Source organism: Loxodonta africana, chromosome 5 (genome assembly GCF_030014295.1).
Source record: "Loxodonta africana isolate mLoxAfr1 chromosome 5, mLoxAfr1.hap2, whole genome shotgun sequence".
Taxonomy (NCBI): domain Eukaryota; kingdom Metazoa; phylum Chordata; class Mammalia; order Proboscidea; family Elephantidae; genus Loxodonta; species Loxodonta africana.
In genome coordinates this window covers 133892164-133910098 of record NC_087346.1, presented here as the reverse complement: position 1 = coordinate 133910098, position 17935 = coordinate 133892164, and positions in this window count along the sequence as shown.

Genomic DNA, 17935 nt, shown 5'->3' with positions numbered 1-17935 from the left:
AGAGGTTCAGGAGCTTGTTTCAGACCACACTGCTGCTAGGTGACCGCCCTCTGACGCATAGCCCCTGCCCTTCCACTCCACCCCACTGATCTCCTGGAATTCAATTTTGCGCTCAGTTTGGGGTATCCTCATTTTTATAAATCTCTGTTTATTGTGGCCAGTCTCCAAAAGAAGCCTCAGCCTGGCCAAGAGGAATCTTCTCTTTTTCTTTGCAAGTAAGTTTTTCCTCTTTTCCTCTCTGGAAAAGGTAGCTTGGCGACCAGTTCAAGTGAGCAATTCTGTGATTTAGCAACAAATATGTGGTAGAGCTTAGTCTCTCCAGACGTGGAGTTAAGCACAGCACGATTGGACTTTTGGGGTCTGACACCTCTTAAGGCCAAACTGGGAGCAGAAAGGGCCCCAAGAACACTTGTGAGAACAGTAACAATATTCTTATTCAAGAATGCCTGCTGCTTGCCAGACACTTTTTAGAGAGAGAGGATTCAGGATAAATAGCTGGTAAATTATATGATTATACAATAAAATATTATCATTTTTTCCTTTCAGTGCCCCTTTCTGTGGGAGGATTATTCACCCTCCACTGTTGCACTCAGGAGTGGCCACATGATTTGTATTGACTGATGTGTTGGCCAATGAAGAAAAGCCTAGCGACCCACTTCAATGAAATGTGGACAGAAGTGACATGTATCTTCCAGCTCAGTTTACCATCTTTCTTTTCCATCTGTCACACAGACTATCAATGTTCCAGATAGAGGCTACCTTGGGTCCCAGAGAGGCGCAGAGGAGAAGCTAAACTTCAGCCAATCCACAATGGACACGCAACGTGAGTAAGCACTGTATCTCCACTGAGCTGTAAGCCAGTTTTCAGATTCTTGTTACAGCAGAATAGCCTAGCACCTCCTGACTGGTAAGCTTGTATGAGATCTCATAGCTAGTACAAGGTAGAGACAGAATAGCTCTTCTCAGCATTTAATGAGTGTTTACCGAGCGCATTAACTATGCTAAGTATTGTCCACATGTACCTTAATTAACCCTCAAAATGACCCCATACCTTGCATAGATCATTCTTATCCCATTTTTTCAATTAAGGGCATCCCAGCTTACACAGCTCATAAGAAGCAGATCCAGGATTTAAACCCAGGTCATTCTGAGTCCACATTCCAAGCTCTTAATCACTAATCCATGCTGTATCCTTGTTCACTTCTTGAGGACACAGAGCTTGAGAACCTGAAAAGAACAGGAATTTGTCGATCACTGTCATACTGTCAGCTGGTGCAGCAGTTTGGTATCCCTAATTTCTCAGGGTTGAGTGTTCAGACAAGCAAAGCAGATGTGCTTATAAAATCAAGTCCTGATTTATGAGCCATCACCTAATGAACACCCTGTGCCTGGATGAAGGGGGTGGAAGTACTGAGAGCCTCCTAGCCACTCCGCCACTCATACTTTACTCCTTCCTCAGCTCAGAGCTCTAGCTCAGGTAGTGACTCAGAGTTTCTACCTTCTTTCTTGCTAGTGGACAAATGAAGGTACAAAATGATACCTTTCGCTCTGTACAGCCAACGGCAGCATGGAGATTTGAAAGAACAAAGACTTTGCAATGCAGACCTGAGTTCAAGTTCTGACTTTGGAGCTTTGTGCAAATTGCTTCCCTTTCTTCATCTGTAAAATGGGACAATGGTACCTACCTCACTGGTTACTGGGGGAGAAGACAGGATCATTTTGACAATTGCCCGGTGCAGGGCCTGGCACATAGTAGGTGTTCAATAAAAGTTACTTGAGAATTTGCCAGAAAAACATCGTGTGGACCTAACTGCTCTTCTGCTTGCTCTTCCCCTTTGCTCTCAACCTCTCCTTCCCCTCAAGCCACGGGAGCCATTGCAGTCCTGGGTGGATGTGTTTTGCAACCTGCTTTGAACCTGGGCACACATCCTTTCCATGTGAATGTGGTTTGGAAATGGATATTGGGTGGCTTGAAAACAGGGCCAGGCTTGGAGAACGTTAAGAGTTAAACAAGCCACAGACTGGTCTTGAAAACTAATTATTCTTTGGAATATAGTTTCCAGAGGAAAATGCAAACCAAGTTCCAAACTCACAACTTCCAACAAACATTTGGATCCCAATCTTTTTGGAAGTGAGAGATTGCGTGCATATGTATTTACTCCAATCACTAAATGAAAAATACACATTGTAACCATTTCCAACTTACTCTTGCAAATACTAAAATATTTTCTTAAGTGGCCAGTAGACCTGGGTGGTGCAAATAGTTAAGGCAACGGCTGCTGAAAGCTTGGAGGTTCCAGTCCACCCAGAAGTTCCTTGGAAGAAAAGTCTGGTGATCTGCTTCTGAAAAATTAGCCATTGAAAACCCTATGGAGTACAGTTTTACTCTGACACATACGGGGTCACCATGAGTCAGCATTGACTCAGCGGCGACTGGAAGAAGATTGAACCAGTCCCATATTTGTCTCAGGTTCTCAGCCCTCCAGTTCTTCATGGCTGAGGTGTAGAGCCAAGGAACCGAAGACTCGACCTCAGGTCCATACCCTCCAGATCACCAGGCTCCTCACCTTTTTCTTTGGAGGGTAACAGTAAGGAAGACTTTTCAAACACGCAACTCCCTCCATAGTGGGAAGTTGAAGATCAGAGATAAGAAACTTCTAGTTTTCTTCAATGAAGGTGCAGAGGAGAGAAGTTTCATTTGGCTATTGGTACACTGAAACGCTCTCCATTCACAAGATCAATCAAGTTGAGGAGAGAGCATTGTGTGTGCTTCTTTTCCATTTTACCCATCTAATCCATATCTCTTCTGCAGAGAAACAAATATCAGGGAGAGGCAGACAGAGGCAGTGGAAAGAACCCAAAGGCGTGGCAGTCAGACAAAACCAGGCCCAAATTCTGTCTTTGACATGTAATGGAGGGAGGAAGTTTAACCTATGGGCTGCAGTTCCTCAACCATACATGGGAATGAACAATAATTCGTACTTCAGAGTATTGCAAAAATTAGAAATAATATACAAAAAACACCTAGTGTACAGTAAATACTCAAGAAATAAGTGTTGTTGCTGTTAATGGAGGGTCAAGTTGGCCATCTGGTATTATGACTATCAACTGAGCAAGGATAGCATATTAAAAACCAATTGGATTGAGTTCCTAGCATCAGACTAAGGACATATCCCATTTCTTTTGCTATTCTTACACCTCAGATTTACTCAGAAAAATGTAGGGTCGAAATTCCTAATTAAAGCTAAATCTTTCACTCTAAGCGACATATTTACTTTTCAGGGGAAAATGAAAATTTTTTTAAAAATTAATTGCACTACTTTAAGGAATACTTGGAGATGGAGGCCAATATGAGGTAAGCTGGATTGCCAGAAATAAATGTCTTCAGTCCCTGTATGCATCCCCTTTTGCAATACGATTTTGCCTCTCCTGCCATTGAGAGATAGAGTCTATTTCCCAACACCTAGAGTTGGCTGTGTAATTCACTTTGACCAACGGGACAATAGCTAATGTAACGTATCCAGAAGCCCATTGGGGCTTTCCCCCTCTTGCTGCCCTAATACCACCAGGTGAAGAAGCTCAGGTTAGCCTACTGGAGGATAAGAAGTGACTTGGTGTTATCAACAGGATGTCCCAGCTGTATAACAAGCACTTACTCCCAGGCATGTTGAGTGAAGCCATTTTAAACCATCCAAACCCCACTGAGTGACCAGATAGCTGCAACCATAACACTGACCCCCTGAAAAAAACAACAAATAAACCACTCAGCTGAGGCCAGTCCAAACTAACCCACAGAATGAAGAGCAAATAAAATGGCTGTTGCTGTAAGTCAGTTTTAGAGTGATTTGCTATGCATACAAGGTAACCGATGCACGTGTAATAGGCAGTTCTGTGGGTGGCTGCCAGGTTCATAATAAATCCCCAGTCTCTAGGCACAATCTCCTGAGTCATAGGTGTGGGCTCCCAACAGCCAAGTTACCTTGGCCATAGTAGATTTGTCAAAAGACAGGTCTTTTTTGAGGCTGGGCCAATCATATTCCATCTTACTTCAGTGCTGCACTTCAAATGGATGGCCCATGGACTCTTATTACTGAAGTCTCCAGGCCTGGTTTTTCTACAGTTCCTCAGATTTGATGACCTTCTCTGGTGTCCTTTAAATTCCATTTCCCTTGAGATACATCAGGCTGGTTTCTGTTGCTTTTACCCAAAATATTCTTAACGAACAAAACCCTTAGACTCCTTCAAAGAGTCTGACCCTTCAAATGAGTAAAGAGTAGCCAGTAAGTAAGTTTTAGCTCTCCTTCTGCACTGTCTTAACTATCTAGTGCTGCTGTAACAGAAGTACCACAGGTGGGTACAGAATTTTATTTTCTCACAGTTTCGGAGGTTAGAAGTCCAAATTCAGGGTGCCAGCTCTGGGGGAAGGTGCTCTCTGTTGCTCTGGGGAAGGTAATAGTCTCATCTTCCGTAACCCCAGTGCTACTCGGTTCCTTGGCAATCTCCATGTGGCATCTATCTTTCCCTCATTTGTGCTTGCTTTCTTCTGTGTTAATCTGCTCCATTTATATCTCAAGCATAATTGGCTTAAGACACACTCTACACTGATAAGACCTCATTAATGTAACAAAAAAAACCTCTATTCCCACGTGGTATTACATCCATAGGTATAGAGATTAGTGTTCCAACACATATTTTTGGAGGACACAATTCAATCCATAACATGCATGGTGCAACATACTGGCTTCTGCAAAGGAAGAAAGAGTGAAGGTAAGACACGAACTCTACCCTCCTGGAATCTCTAACATAGAAGTCCTCCCAGCTCAAGGTTCTGCCTTCTTTTTCCCTTGATTTGCAGACCTGGTAACCAGGAGAGTTCTGCCTAGTCAGGGGACTTTGAATTGTTTCTAGTTAACTTGAATTCTACGACTATGTGTCATCCTGGGCTCTACCAGGAAAACCCACAGCAGGTCTGACTCTTCACTACTTGCCTAAAGCCACTCAGATGCCTTGAAAGATGAGGAACTAAAACTCACGTCTCTTCCTGAGTATTCCGCAGCCCAAAATGGATCTAATGATTTTTTCTTGTGACTTTTAAGAAGACTTACTTAATCTCTGTCTTTTTTACTTTGGCCTCTTTCAGAATACAGATAACATAAGGAAAAGCATTCTTCTAACTGATCTTGGCTTTTATTTTTACTTGGGAGAGAGGGTAGGGTGTAGAGGAAACCTCAGGATGAACTTTTTTGTTATAAGGTTTGTGAGAACCTGACAGTAACTACATGTAAATGGTAGAGACGATCAAGAAGGGAGGAAGAAGATACTTACTTGTCAGGTATGTTTATATAAAGAATTTAAATGACCCTATAAAGCAGGGATAGATAGTCCCATTTTACAAATGAAGAAACAAGGCCAGGAAGTAAAGAAGTATATCCAAAGTCACAAGAGTTTTTATTCAAACCCAGGTTTTTTGTTGCCCAATCTGCTTTTCCCACAACCTAGCTGCTTCCCCAAAGAGAAAGCAATGCAGCTGAGTTTTTTGGAGGAAGATCAATGGCGTCGTGCCATTTATAAGCAGTCATTAGAAATAATACCACAGCTTCCTCACCTACTGTCTTAGTCATCTAGTGCTGCTGTAACAGAAATACCACAAGTATTTGGCTTTAACAAAGAGAAACTTATTTCCTCACAGTACAGTAGGCTAAAAGTCCAAATTCAGGGCGTCAACTCCAGGGCTCCCATGGTTGAGGAGCTTCTCAGGCACAGGGACCCCGGGTCCAAAGGATGAGCTCTGCTCCTGGTGCTGCTTTGTGGTTTGAGGTCTCCCTTTCTCTCTGCTTGCATCTACCTTTTGTATCTCAAGAGATTGCCTCAAGACACAATCCAATCCTGTAGGTTGAGTCCTGCCTCACTAACACAACTGACACCCATCCTCCCTCATTAACATCTTAGGGGCAGGATTTACAACTATAGGAAAATCACATAATACTGGGAATCAGGGCCCAGCCCAATTAATACACACGTTTTGCGGGGGACATAATTCAGTCCATGACACCTCCCAAATGAGTTTGTTCCAGAATTTCCCAAAGGGCAAATTTACCCTAGGATTGCCTTTGTGAGAAACATTTCCCAAAATGTGTCACCAGCTATCAGTAAGCATTCCACCAAAAAGAGGAATTCCCTCATTAAATAAACAGATGTCTTTACTGCAGAATCCATTAGTGCTTAAAGTGCTCCATGAATCTTCAAGAAAGAAATGCAGTATGGTACTAGTTAGGGTCCACCATTCGTCTGTCAGTCTGTCATACTGTAGTGGCTTGCCTGATACCATGGTGGTGAAAGTTATGCCACCGATATTTCAAATACCAGCAGGTCCACCCATGGTGGACAGGTTTCAGCAAAGCTTCCAAACTAAGACAGACTAGGAAGAAGAATCCAGCAATCTACTTCTTAAAAAATTGGCCAGTGAAAACCTTATGAATAGCAGCAAAACATTGTCTGATATAGTGCCAGATGAGTCCCTCAGGTTGGAAAGCACTCAAAATACAACTGGGGAAGACCTGCCCCCTCAAAGTAGAGTTGACCTTAATGATGATGATGTGGATGGAGTAAAGCTCTTGGAACCTTGATTTGCTGATATGGCACAACCCAAAATGAGAAGAAACAGCTGCAAATATCCATTAATAAATGGAACATAGAACATACAAAATATGAATCTAGGAATATTGGTAGTTGTCAACGATGAAATGGAACACTTAAAAATCGATATCCTAGACATTAGTGAGCTGAAATGGATTGGTATTGGTCTTTTTGAATTGGATATTCACATGGCTTACAATAACAAATTGAAGAGGAGTGGCGTCGCATTCATTGTCAAAAAGAACATTTCAAGATCCAATCAGATGTACAATGCTGTCAGTGATAGGATAATTCCATATGCCTACAAGGAAAACCGGCACATATGACTATTATTCAAATTTACGCACCAACCACTAACGCCAAAGATAAAGAAATAAAACTTTTACCAACTTCTGCAGTCCAAAACTGATCAAATATACAATCAAGATGCATTGATCATTACCAGCAATTGGAATGAGAAAGTTGGAAACAAAGAGAAAGGATCATTAGGTGGAAAATATGGCCTTGGTGATGCAAATGATGCCGGAAGTCACATAAAACAATTTCGTAAGACCAAATACTTATTCATTGCAAATATCTTTTCTCAATAACATAAACAGCAACTAAAAGTAGACTTCACTGGATGAAATACACATGAATCAAATCGAATGTATCTGTGCAAAGAGAAGATGGAGAAGTTCAATATCATCAGCCAGAACAAGACCAGGGGCCAAGTGTGGAACAGACCATCAATTGCTCCAATGCAAGTTTAAGTAGCAGCTGAAGAAAATTGAAACAAGTTCGCAAGAGCCAAAGTATGACCTTGCGTATATCTCACCTGAATTTAGAGACCATCTCAAGAACAGATTCAATGCATTGAATGCCAATGACTGAAGATTCGACAAGTTGTAAGATGATATCAAGGACATCATACATAAAGAAAGTAAGAGGTCATTAAAAAGACAGGAAAGAAAGAACAAAATGTATGTCAGAAGAGACTCTGAAACTTGCTCTTGAATGCATAGTACCTAAGGCAAATGGAAGAATTGAAGTAAAAGAGCTGAACAGAAGATTTCAAAGGGCAGCTCAGGAAAACAAAGTAAAGTGTTATAATGACATGTGCAAAGACCTGCAGTTAGAAAACCAAAAGTGAAGAACAGGTTTGGCATTTCTCGAGCTGCAAGAACTGAAGAAAAAAATTCAAGCCCCCAGTTGCAATACTGAAGAATTCCATGGGAACAAAGATGTGGCAGTCTGCTTCCCAAAAGATTTGCGGCCATAGAAACCCTATGGGACAGTTTTATTCTGTCCTATAGGGACACTAAGCATTGGAATCAAATCGATGGCAATGAGTTTGTTTTCTTAATGTGCAAAATAGGAGCCCTGGTGGCACAATGGTTAAAGCGCTTAGCTGCTAACTAAAAGGTCAAGGAATCAAACCCGTCAGCTGCTCTGAGGGAGAAAAATGTGGTGGTCAGCTTCTGTAATGATTACAGCCTTGGAAACACTATGGGCAGTTCTACTCTGTCCTATAGGGTCACTATAAGTCACAATTGATTTCACAGCAGTGGATTTTTTTATGGGCAAAACATTGAATGATGCAGGAAGCATCAAAAGAAGATGGAAGGAATACAGAGGATCACTGTACCAAAAAGAATTGATCGATGTTCAACCATTTCAGAAGGTACCATATGATCAAAAACTGGTGGTATAGAAGGAAGAAATCCAATCTGCACTGCAGGCATTGGCAAAAAACAAAGCTCCAGGAGCTGAAATACCAATTGAGATGTTTAGACAAAGAGATCCAATATTGGAAGTACTCCCTCATCTATGCCAAGACCTTTGGAAGACAGCTACCTGGCTAGCTGACAGAAGAGATCCATATTTCTGAGCATTCCAAAGAAAAATGACCCAACAGAATGCAGAAATTATGGAAAAATATCATTAATATTATATGCAATTAAAATTTTGCTGAAGATCATTCAAAAGCGGTTGCAGCAGTACATTGACAGGAACAATCAGAAAATCAAGCCAGATTCAGTCGAGGACGAGGAATCAGGGATATCATTGCTGATGTCAGATGGGTCATGGCTGAAAGCAGAGAATACCAGAAAGATGTTTACCTGTGCTTTATTGACTATGCAAAGGTATTTGACTGGATGGATCATATAGCAAATTATGAACAATATTGAGAAGAATGGAAATTTCAGAACATGTAATTGTGCTCAGGTAGAGCCTGTACTAGACCAAAAAGCAGTCGATCAAACAGAACAAGGGGATACCGGGTGGTTTAAAATCAGGAAAGGTAGGTCATGGTAGCTTCATAGATGCATCTAAACTCCCTGAGAGACCAGATTGCTGAGCTGAGAGCTGGGAACCATAGTCTCAGGGAACATCTAGCTCAATTGGCATAACATAGTTTATAAAGAAAATGTTCTACATCCTACTTTGGTAAGTAGAGTGTGGGGTCTTAAAAGCTTTGAGTAGCCATGTAAGATATTCCACTGGTCCCACACCATCTAGAATAAGGAATAATGAAGAAAACCAAAGACACAAGGGAAAGATCAGTCCAAAGGACTAATGGACAACTACCGTAGCTCCACCAGACTGAGTCCAATACAACTAGTTGGTGCCTGGCTACCACCACTGACTGCTCTGACACACAATAGAGGGTCTCAGACAGAGCTGGAGAAAAATGTAGAACAAAATTCTAACTCAAAAAAAGAAGACCAGGCTTACTGATCTGACAGAGACTGGAAAAACCTAAGCAGTTTGGTCCCCGGACACCCTTTTAACTCAGTACTGAAGTCACTCCTGAGGTTCACCCTTCAGCCAAAGATTAGACAGGTCCATAAAACAAAACGAGACTGAATAGTCACACCAAACCAAGGGCAAGGACTAGAAGGCAGGAGGGGGCAGGAAAGCTAGTAAAGGGGAACCCAAGGTAGAGAAGAAGAGAGTTTTGACACATTGTGGAGTTGGCAACCAATGTCACAAGACAGTATGTGTGTTAATCGTTTAGTGAGAAACTAATTTGCTCTATAAACCTTCATCTAAAAAAAAATCAAAATATCCAATAAATCCTCAAGAGAAAAAACAAAATCAAGAAAGGTGTGCATCAGGGTTATATCCTTTCACCATACTTATTCAATCTGTATGCTGAGCAAATAATCCAAGAAGCTGGACTATATGAAGAAGAACAGGGCACCAAGATTGGAGGAAGGCTCGTTAACAACCTACAATATACAAATAACACCACATTGCTTACTAACAGTGAAGAGGCCTTGAAGCCCTTACTGATGAAGATCAAAGACCACAGCCTTCAGTATGGATTGCACCTCAAGATAAAGAAAATAAAAATCCTCACGACTGGACCGATAATCTACATCATGATTAACGGAGAAAATATTGAGGTTGTCAAGGATTTCATTTTACTTGGATCCACAATCAACACCCATAAAAGCAGCAGTCAAGGAATCAAATGACATATTGCATTGGGCAAATCCATTGCAAAAGACCTCTTAAAGTGTTAAAAAGCCAAGATGTCACTTTAAGAACTAAGGTGCCTGACCCAAGCCATGGTATTTTCAATCACCTCATACGCATGCAAAAGCTGGGCAATTAATAAAGAAGACCAAAGAAGAATTGATGCCTTTGAATTATGCTGTTGGCGAAGAATATTGAATATACCAAGGACTCCCAGAAGAACGAACAAATCTGTCTTGGAAGCAGTACAGCCAGAATGCACCTTAGAAGCGAGGATAGCAAGACTTCATTTTATGTACTCTGGACCCGTTATCAGGAGGAACCAGTCCCTGGTGAAGGACATCATGCTCGCTAAAGTAGAGGGTCAGTGAAAAAGAGGAAGACCCTCAATGAGATGGATTGACACACTGGCTGCAACAAAGGACTCAAACATAGCAATGGTTATGAGGATGGCTCAGAACCAGACAGTGTTTCATTCTGTTGCCCACAGGATGGCTATGAGCCAGAATCGACTCAACAGCATCTTACAACAGCAACATTCGTTAGGATGAGGGTTCCTGGGGATGCAAATGGTTAATGTGCTTGACTGCTAACCCAAAGTTGGAGTTATGAGTCCACCAAAAGGCACCTCAGAAGAAAGGCCTGGTGATCTACTTCTGAAAAATCAGCATTTGAAAACTCTATGAAGCATAGTTCTACTGGACACACATGGGGTCACCATGTGTCAGAGTCAAGTCAATTACAACTGATTATTAGTTAGGGTACATGGTAGGCTGATATAACCCTAAAACCCCAGATCCACCAGCTCCAGTCAACCCTAAAATAAGGTGCCCTCAGTTTCTCCCCTTCCCGTAGCCAGGTTCATACTATCAAGAAGCAGGGCCTGTTTCTCCAGCCCTTGAATCTGGACTGGGCTTGTGACTGCATTGGCCAACAGAATGCAGCAGACATGACATTGTCTGAGTCTGAGCCTTGGCCTCCAGCGGTCTGCACACTTCCACTCACTCTCCCTTGAAGCCCTACCACCACTGTGTGGTTGAGCTTGGGTTAGCCTACTGGAGGATTTAAGACCATCCAGCTGAGGCCATCCCGTAACAGGCAGCTCCAGCCAACCCAGCGGCTGACTATGGATGCGTGGGTTAGCCCAGCTGAGCCAACACCAGACTGATGCCCACTGCTAGATAAGTGTTTATTGTTTTATACCACTTAAGTGTTGGGTGGTATGTCACATGCAAAAGCTAACTGATTTAAACAGAAAAGGGGTTTATTAAAATGTTGTTCTTAACTAGATGGTGCCCGGCCACAACCGATGACTGCCCTGACAGGGAACACAACAGAAAACTCCTGAGGGAGCAGGAGAACAGTGGGATGCAGACCCCAAATTCTCATAAAAAGACCAGACTTAATGGTTTGACTGAGACTAGAGGAATCCCGGTGGTCATGGTCCCCAACCCTTCTGTTTGCCCAGGACAGGAACCATTCCCGAAGGCTACTCATCAGACATGGAAGGGACTGGACGATGGGTTGGAGAGAGATGCTGATGAAGAGTGAGCTACTTGTATCAGGTGGACACTTGAGACTGTATTGGCATCTCCTGTCTGGAGGGGAGATGGGAGGGTAGAGAGGGTTAAAAAAAAAGAAACTGGCAAAAAGGTCATGAAAGAAGAGACTGGAAGAAGGGAGCGGGCTGACTCATTAGCGGGAGAGTAAATGGGAGTATGTAGTAAGGTGTATATAAGCTTATATGTGACAGACTCACTTGATTTGTAACTTTCACTTAAAGCACAATAATAAGTATTAAAAAAACAAAAAAACTTTGTCTTGAATTGTAAACAAAAAAAAAAAATGTTGTTCTTAGTTGCCATTGAGTAACACTTGGTGGCCCCATGTGTGCAGAGTAGAACCTCCGGGTGGGTTCAAACAGCCAACCTTTCAGCTAATAGTTGAGCACTTAGCCATTTGCACCACCCAGGGACTCCATTAAAAGGTTGTATTCCCTGAAAACCCTGGTGGTGTAGTGATTAAGAGCTAAGGCTACTTACCAAAATCGGCAGTTTGAATCCACCAGCTGGTCCTTGGAAACTGTATGGGGCAATTCTACTCTGTCCTATAGGGTTGCTATGAGTCGGGATCCACTCGAAGGCAGTGGGTGTGGTTTTGGAAACCCTGGGGGGTAGTGGTTAAGAGCCACATCTGCTAACTCAGACGTCAGCAGTTCAACTCCACCAGGCACTCCTTGAAAACTCGATGGGGTAGTTCTACTCTGTCCTATGGGGTCGCTATGAATCAGAATCGACTCAACAGCACTGGGTTTTTTGTTTGAATTCCCTGAAAGGCTTGTGCACTGTAAGGCTTAGAGTTTATGCCCAGAATCACACCACAGAAGTGGCCTGGCAAAAACACCATTATGTCTGCCACTGTGGACACAAACATTGCAGCTATACCCCAACCCTGGACTCTGCCCACTGTCACCAGGACCACCATCCTTAAGAGGACGGATGGAACAGTTAATGCTGTCAACTGTCCCCAGAATTGAGTCACATGTAGGGGAGATATTCAACAAAATATTTAACAGACACAAGGGCCAGGGCACTGGGCGAACAAAGCAGGAGGCCTAGAGCCAGGGTCCTGTGGGTCCCCAGTTAGCTAGACATTAACCCTTTAGACGCTGGTGCATCGGGGTGTTCAGAACAAGAGTCCTGGGGCAGGGGAGAGAGAAGGTGAGCAACATCTATTTACCAACCAGTGCAGAAGCATTTCAATGTTTTAGCAACTAGTAGTACTATACCAGGAGCCCTGGTGGCACAACAGTTCAGTGATCGGCAGCCAACCAAAAGGTCAGCAGTTCAAACCCACTCAGTAGCTCTACAGAAGAAAAGCCTGAAAATCTGCCCCCTAATAAAGATTACAGCCTAGAAAGTCCTATTGGACGGTCCTTCTTGATCACATGGGGTTGCCGTGAGTCGAAATCAATCCTGGGCGAAGTGCCCAGAATTCGATACATGCTTGTTTAGAGTAATGAAGATGCACCCCACCCCCCACTTTAGTGAGCCGGTGTTAGGGTCACCTTTTCTGAGCACACAGTCATTCAGCAGGTGAACAAATGAATACAATCGAGATGATGCCAGCAGATTCCCGCCCAGGCTGCTCACTCCAGATATAGTGCCCTATTAGGCTGATGCACGTTGGGCTGAAGAAGGACAGGGAGATTAAGAAGCTGACAGCTCTGTTGTGCCTGGCTGAACCTCTGTTCCAGGTGTTAAGTTTGGGACTGTTGCACCGTAGGGAGTACGACCACCATGGGGAATACAGGCTACCACGACCCATGACATGGTGCTGTAGGTGAGTCACTGGACCTCGGCTTTCAGAGTTATCTAACTAGGAATCTGGACTGAATGATGGGGAAGACCTCTTTTAAGATTAAAAAACCCATTGCCATTGAGTCAATTCCAACTCATAGCGACCTCATAGGACAGAGTAAAACTGCCCCACAGGGTTCCAAGGAGCAGCTGGTGGATTTGAACTGCCGACCTTTTGGTTAGCAGCCAAGCTATTAACCACTGCGCCACCAGAGCCCCCTTCTAAGATTGAAGAATCCAATATTCATTCGAAAATTTCCGTTCAAGAGAAAAGAAGTGAGATCAGGAATAGTAAGGTAGCAACTAACCATAAAAGAAAATCAAATTGAACTAAAGTAGCGGTAGCACCATGGATCTCCTTTTGTCCTTAGTAATTTGTTCCCGAGGCTGCTCTCATATAAAAATCAGGCCTCAGAGTTTCAGGATAATCTGAGGAAAAGCAAGAAACAAGGACGATTATTTCCCGTCTGTCTTTATAGCTGGGGTTAGGGTCACCTTTTCTGAGCATATGGCCATTTGACAGGTGAACAGAAAAATAAATCCTCAAAAATCCTCGAGAATCAAAGCATTTCCAAACTCTCTACCCCAGTTGAAAAAAAAAAGTTCATGTCTGCATTTTTTTTCTCTGAAACATGAGAGAGAATGTTTAATTTCTTTCTCTTCATCTTGACACTTTCACTTCCTTTGTTGCAAGGCGAGGTGGCCGCCAGACTGGGGTGGAAGAGGTTAGCTCTTCCTACAGCTTTCTGACTCTCCAGTCTCCAAGCCGACCCTATACTGAGTTTCTCTCCAAGATGATTGGATTGCTGTATCCAGCGATGTTAAGGTAAGCGAATGCTCTAGTAGATTATCTATGTTGCCTTGCCCATAAAAATATTTATACGCTTTACTTCGTGATTTGTGAACACTCAGTAAATTGCTTTGGCCATAGCTGCCTCAAGGTTTAATGAGTTAACATCTCCTTTTCCATTTTCAATCTCCACACTAGAGTGTTCTGGTTACATTGCCTTCTCACCGATGAGGCATAGAGATTACTCAGCAGAAGACTGAACCCCGGCTTCAAAGGATAAGGTGTATCTCCCACTCACTAGAAGTTCTTCTCATTTCTTGGGGCCAACAACACTGCTTCTTTCTTCGGCCCTTTTACATCTCCTGTGATTTTCTAACTTCATACTCTCCTTTTCTTACCCTTGGAGAGAAACATAAAGAGTTTTCTGGAACCAAAGACATCTCTATTTCCTCTGGGTATTTTAAATTTTAGTTATTTCCTTTTTTGAATCAGCTCCTACAGAAATGTATTTGCTGGTCGTTAGGTGCCATTGAGTAGATTTCAATTCATAGTGGCCCCATGTGGAAAAGGGACTGCTCCCACAGGGTTTCCTAGGCTGGTATCTTTATAGGAGCAGATCTCGAGGTCTTTCTTCTGCAGAGCCACTAGGTGGGTTTGAACCACCAACCTTTCAATTAGCAGCCTAATGCTTCCCCATTGAGCCACCAGAGTTTCTTGAATTTTCTAGGAGGTGATACTAATCAAGTTAGTTTATTTGAAAGTAGACAGTTTTCTCTCAGCACAATGATGGGCTCTACTGGGGACACAGAAGGGCCTACAGCATAATTGTTATCCTCAAAGATTGTAAACTAATTGGGAGACAAGAGTAACACTCATCTATCCATCCATACGTTCATTCACTCATTTATATGTTCAATACACAATTATTGAGTATCAGTTGTACACTGGGTATTTGGAAAACAATGTAAGTGGTTTCCAAGCCCTGAGCTCTGACCCCCAGTGCAGGGGTTGGGGAACAGAGTTATGGCAAAACAGTCACAAATCCACATATACCACAAGCATTGTCCATAAACTCATTCTTATATGCATGCAATCACTTGACAAATATTTACTGAGCGTCCACAGCATGCCTGGTGGAATAATGTCTCAAACATACTTCTGTAATAGTAAGCTAAAGCAGGGCTCGTATCAATACCAGGGGTTTGGGGGCGAGCAGCGAGGAGTCCAACAGCAAGGAAATCAGAGAGGTCTCCAAAGAGCATAGATGGTACCAATATATTTTACAACCAACCTTTCCATTAGTCTGTAATGCACAAAAATCCTCTCTTTTAAAATAATTTAATGATAAAATAAATTATTTGGATAATTATCATATATTATAGATGATCAATACATAAATAGTTAGACATCCAAATCTCAGCCTCCTTGAGCAATCTTGATGTTTCAGCTCCATTTCTGCAGCTTAGGTTTTTCTGGATCCAAAGCTAAATATGTGCCAATTCTCTGTGTTCCTTGTTCTTTATACTTTCGAAGTGCTCTTTCCCTAAACATTGTTCGACTAAACATCACTAAAGCTATGAGAGATGGACAGAACAGGAATCCTTATCCCCACCCCATAGATGAAGTTAGGATGCAGTTGCAAAATGGGCAAGGGTTAGCTAGGCAAAAATGGTCAGAAGAATGCCTGGGGTCACAGGGACCCTAATGATTTATGACTAAATATAAAATGATCCTGGGACATATAATCTGGATTTAGGAAGAAGGAGGTAAGTTAGAATCTCATTCTTCTTCTGGCCGTTATTGGAGATCTCATAAGGCTACCACACTTATTTTAAGTACTCATCTCTTAAACTTGAAATACAGACATTTTAGAAGGACCTGGGGAGGCGGTGGGGGGGGACAGGAATTTGAAAGAATAGAAAATAAAATTTAGAAAGGAAAGTCCAAGAAGCAGAATGATGCATGGCAGAAAAACTTAGGGGCAGCTGAGTGAGGCGTGAATTGACTGAATTGGAGTCGACAACCAGTCATTTCAGTTAACTGTACTTTCACGAAGCAATGATTCATGTGACCCCGAAAAATTCTGAAAATTTATTCTGTCAGATCTCTTTTTAGGTGACGGAATATTTAAGTGAGAGACAGCATTGTCAAAAGAATGGGCTTGAGTTCAGATTCTGCCTTCAGCTCATATTCACCATTGGGCAACTACTTAATCTCTCCAACCTTTCATTTTTTCCATCTCTAAGCTGAGCATAGTAAAATTTCCCTTGTACGGTTGTCTCAAAGATCAGTGACGCTCTTTGCAGAGCACCTAATAAGGTTTCCAGGACAGAGCAGAGACTCAATCAGAGGTAGCGGCTGTTGGTTTGGGTGGTGGTGGTGATGGTAGTGGTAGTTAGCATTAATCTCATGCCCTGAGCACTAGACTTAGAGTCAAAAGACCTTGGCCTGTCCTTTTTTTAAAAGAAGGATCTTATAAGGTTAGGGTTCCATGAAAAACACTTTGGGAAATGTCCTGTAAGAAAAAGGAAGATGATACTGATGAAGAATGAGCTTCTTGGATCAAGTAGACACATGAGACTATGTTGGCATCTCCTGTCTGGAGGGGAGATGAGAAGGCAGATAGAGGTCAGAAGCTGGCCGAATGGACACGAAAATAGAGAGGGAGGGAAGGAGGGTGCTGTCTCATTTAAAAAAAAATTTAGGGGGAGACAAATTAGGAATATATAGCAAGGTGTATATAAATTTTTTTGTATGACAGACTGACTTGATTTGTAAACTTTCACTTAAAGCACAATAAAAATCAATAATATTAAAAAAAAAAAAGTAATTTCCATGAACTGCATGAGTTGTTGGTGAAAAGACTAAAGGAAAGCTCAATATTGTATGAGATGTTCTGTATAGTAAAGAAAAGAATAATGATGTTTTTCTCTTTAAAAGAAAAAGTAAAAGACCTTGGCTTGGTTCTTGACTCTTCCATTTAGTGACTATGAGATATTGTTGAAAGGATTTAGACTCATTCTTCCAGGATCTCTTCGCATGTAAAAATGAGTATAACTTCCCTTCCCATTTTTATTTTGAGTTTCAAATGTAATAATACCAAATAAACCAAACCCATTGCTATCAAGTCGATTCCAACTCATAGCAACCCTGCAGGACAGAGTAGAACTGCCGCATAGGGTTTCCAAGAAGTGACTGGTAGATTCGTACTGCCAACCTTTTGGTTAGCAGCCAAACTCTTAACCACTGTGCCACCAGGGCTCCTCAAATGTAATGGTGAAATATTAATGTGAAATATTTCTTAAATATAATTACCACATAAAAATGAAATATCATTGCTACTAAGTCTTTGAAAACGAATCATCTTAGTTCAAACATAGATATGTCATTGCGTGTGTAAGTCATCGATGTAATAGTATAACCAGTTGCTTTCAACTTGACTCCAAATCGCGGTGACCCCACATGGGTCAGCGTAGAACTGTACTCCATAGGGTTTTCAATGGCTGATTTTTTGGAAATAGATCACCAGGTCTTTCTTCCAAGGCACCTCTGGGTGGACATGAACTGCCAACCTTTTATTCAGCAGCCAAGTGTGTTAACCCTTTGCACCATCCAGAGACTTGTAATAGGAATGTTGTTGTTGTTAGTTTCCATCAAGTTGATTCCAGAAGTCTGCAGAGTAGAA